We start from the raw sequence: 4,329 nt of genomic DNA on the forward strand, positions 1-4,329 counted from the left end.
CAAGTCCTGGGAGGACGGCAAGCGTGGGAGGGAGCGTTGGGGGATGTGGTAAGAGAGGCAGACGTGAGCTGGTCCTTCGGGCCTGAGGGCCAGGACGGGGGTTTGCATCAAGAGCTACAGTAGGTACCACTGGCGATTTTTAAAGCAGGGCTGTGGACTGCCTTGCTGTTTGTTCACTGTGGCTGCTGTTTGGAGATGCACAGCAGGACCACCAGTGGCTGGAAGAACGGGAAGGACCAGTTAGGAAGCCCTGCTGTGAGTGTCACCAAGGAGCCCAAAAGGCCAGATGACAAAGCTGTCACATGCAGGTTGAATGGAGCTGGGGTCATCTGGTCCCCGGGCTCTCTGGTGAATGACGGGCCGCATCTCATTGTACCCTGAGCTGATTGCACCACCTCGCCCTGAGCTCCACTGTCTTCCACTTATTTGTGTTTATTCCTATTGATTATCGCCTTGTGGTCAAAAGGGGGCTGCTGTGGCTTCAGACTTCACAGCTGTGTCCCAAGAGGAAAGGAAAAGGAAACCCTTCCCCAGATGCCTCCAGCCAACTTTGCTTTGTATCACATTGGCCAGATTCACCCATAAAGGTGTCCCGTGACCATTTCTACTTGAAAGCCAATTTTCACCTTCCCAACCTCTGGGCTGGGAGGTGACAAGGGAGAGAGGGATTGGAAATAGCTGCAGACTGGCCAACAACTTGTGTCTTTCCATAGCCTGAGCCCACATAATAGTATGAAGAGCATAGTGTGTCTGAAAATGGTAGGGTGGATATGAGTGGACCTTAGACTGTGGGTGGGGAAAGATGATGTCATGGTCAAGGTCTGATGTGGTGGAGGGGGCCACTGAAGGCTCTTCAGCCTGTTGGAGGAATGTCAGGACAAAATTTACATCCTAGAGAGGGCACTCTGGTTATTATCTGGAGACTGGTTTGGGCTGGAATTGGACTAGAAGGTGGTAAGAGGTGTTTGCAATGCCCATCCTGTGAAGTCAAGGTAATATAGAATAATATAGGCATAGAATTTAGAATAAATCAGCACCTTTTTGAGCTGCTTACTGGATCAAGAAAAGGAAGTGACCAAATAAATAAGACTAGATTAATACTCACGAGAAACATGGGAGAATCCATCCCCGTGGGGAAGTAGACTATGATACGGCACTTACATCTCATGTTTAATCTGATGGAAGTGGCTTTTCTCTGCATTTTTTATGCATGGAAAATCCCAGGCCATACTGAGTTACTGACTCAGCCATGTAAAGCAAACTCAAGGTTACATCCAAAGGAGAGGGAGTACAAATTACTTTAACACTATAGAATAGGACATTAGACTAAGTATTTCTAACAAGTGAGAAGTGAGGAGTACCATTATACACGTTCTTTCCTGTAGATCTGCTGGCTTTGTAAAAAAGGCCATCATATGCTTACGTACCTACTGAAAAAATCAAATTATAAAAAGTAATTGCAGTTAAGAAGAAACCATTTAAAGGGACACCTGCATGGCTCAGTCGGTTAAGTGTATGACTTGTGATTTCAGCTCAGGTCATGATCTCACAGTTTGTGAGTTCAAGCCCTGTGTCAGGCTCTCTGCTGTCAGCACAGAACCCGCTTCAGATCCTCTGTTTCCCTTTCTTTGCCCCTCCCCCCTTCTCTCTCTCAAACATACAAGCATTTTTTTAATAATAAAAGAATAAATCATTAAAACCCACAGAAACCAAATCACCTAGCATTTTGGCACATGTCCCTTTTTATCCCTATGGGTACATTTCCCCACAATATTCCTAATAAGAAGCAATGTACAATTTTATCACCTCATCTTGTAGATGTCTCCCCTTGCTAGCAGTCTTCATAAACTTCACTTTCCATGGTTTATATGCCACAAAACCCTCTTGACCCCTGTTATTGAACATTTGAGTGGCTTTCTTTTTTTCTGTAATAAATAACATGGTGATTACCGTCGTGCACAAATTTTAGTCTTCACTGAAGACTATTTCCTGGAGACGGATTCTCAGAATTGGAATGGCTGTCTCAAAGGGAACAAGCATTTTTAAAGCCATTGATACCTATCACTGATTCGGAAATCCGCACCTCTAACCAAAGTTAAAGGCAGACAATGTGTGGGAAAGCCCTGCTTTCTGGACCCTCTCCCTCAGCAGCCTGTGGGTTTGGTCATTATGTCTGTGGACGATTTATTGCCTTATTTCTAAATAGGATCAATACAGCCAGGAGCCCCAGCATAATGAGATTCAGAGGGGCCTCTGCTCATGAATGCATCCATCAATTAGACCAGAAAGTTAAGAACAGTGAACGTGAAAATGGCTTCTATGACTCTTGATATTGAAACACAGATTAGGGCATTTCGGGAGAGGAGGGAAGATGTTTTATCTGTATCCATATTTTCTGTATTCCATATGATTAGGAAGCTCGTGGAAATTGAATAGGAGCTCACCTGTTTCCTAGTATATGCTCTTTCCCCATTACCCACTCAGCTTGCTGACCCCACTGCCCTTACTCAAAATGTATTTCAAGAGTAACCATTGGGAAGCACCCGGTTGGCTCAGTCAGTAGGGCATCCTGCTCTTGATTCGGCTCAGGTCCTGGTCTCACGGTTGTTGGATCGAGTCCCGTGTCAGCTCTGTGCTGACAGTGTGGAGCTGATTGGGATTCTCTCTCTCTCTCTGCCCCTCCTCCTCTCTCTCTAAATATATAAATAAACATTTTTTTTGATATTTATTTTTGAGACAGAGCATGAATCGGGGAGGGGCAGAGAGACAGATGGAGATGCAGAATCTGAAAACATCAATAGACATGTTAAAACAGAAAAAAAATAACCGTTGCCTGTGGGCTGTGCTGCAGAAGTTGGGCCGCGCGCTGGGGACGTGGCCATCCTCAAGGAGCTGTCGTCTGGCATCTCGATTATTTGCCAAGGCTCAGATGCCAGCCGTCCTTTTCGCTGAGGCCTCTGACTGCCACCCTCTTCACAGCAGCGCTGCGAGGTGTGGGTTATCACCCTCCCCTTACCGTCCAGGAAAAAGAGAGGTGAAGTAGCTGCCCAGGGCCGCAAAGGTAGGGAGCTATGGGGCCGTGCCTGTTGTGATCATTCCTCTTTATACAAAGACAGAGGCATGACTGTGAAAGCAGTTTGAAGAAGTGGCTGAAAATGCTGTTTGCCCGGATCCTGGCCTACTTTATCGGTAAAGTTGTATCTACTGCAGTTATAAACACATTCTGTTCATTCTACTTCTCTCCTGTTACTTTTACAAATTTGGAATCTCTCTCTCATCCATTCGTGCGTGCATCCAGTCTTCTCAAACACACACCAGGGCCCACTGGTGCGTGGAGGAGGAGCGCAGATCTGGATTTAGGAAGGGCCAGAAAACCCCCACATGTTCAGAAGGCGTAGAGGGAGGGGCGCCTGGATGGCTCATCAGTTGAGCAACCAACTTCGGCTCAGGTCATGATCTCACGGTCTGTGAACTTGAGCTCCACATAGGGCTCTGTGCTGACAGCTCAGAGCCTGGAGCCTGCTTCTTATTTTGTGTCTCCCATTCTCTCTGCTCCTCACCCACTCACGCTCTGTCTCTCTCACTCTCAAAAATGAATAAATGTTAAAAATTAAAAAAAAAAAAAGAGGCATGAAGGGAGAAGAAACCCATCAGCTCTAGTAAAACCTCTGTTGCAGGAATGTGTACGTGGTACCACTTTCGAGTTCATGAAGGAGTAGCCCTCCTAAAAATTGATGGCAGGGACCTCATCCCTGTTTGACCTGAACACCAAAACAGCTTTTTGCCCAGCGCTGGAAGAAACAGGCAAGAGTGAAGCGGAGAGGGCATTAGTTGGAGGGCTAGGGAGCAAGCAATACCAAGCTCGGCCATAATTGAGCTGGGTGATGACTGTGGGGCCACTTTGTCTCTGGGGATCTCAACTAATTATATGGAGACTTATTTTAGATAGCTTCTTTGGAATAACTAATATTCTAATTAAAACACCGTGATTCACACCAAACCTGTTTATAGCATAATGTGGACCACAACAGACACATTAAAATATAAAAATTAGTGGCCAGATGGAGCCAACAGAATAGATTCTCAGATTCTGAAGGCTTTTGTTTGAAACACACACACACACACACACACACACACACACACACACACACACACACACACAAATTTTGCATTAGATTCCCCTTTACTTGCAAGAAAATGCCGAATATTCCCTGAGGAAATATGTTGGAACTGGGTTGCATTCAATGAGAATCACATTAAGTTGATCCAGGTTTAATCTGTCCTTTGTCTGCACCCCTTCTTCCCCCCCCCCTCCCCCCGCTTGGGGCC

This window comes from Crocuta crocuta, unplaced genomic scaffold (assembly GCF_008692635.1).
Source record: "Crocuta crocuta isolate KB4526 unplaced genomic scaffold, BGI_CrCroc_1.0 scaffold179, whole genome shotgun sequence".
In the NCBI taxonomy this organism is placed as follows: Eukaryota; Metazoa; Chordata; class Mammalia; order Carnivora; family Hyaenidae; genus Crocuta; species Crocuta crocuta.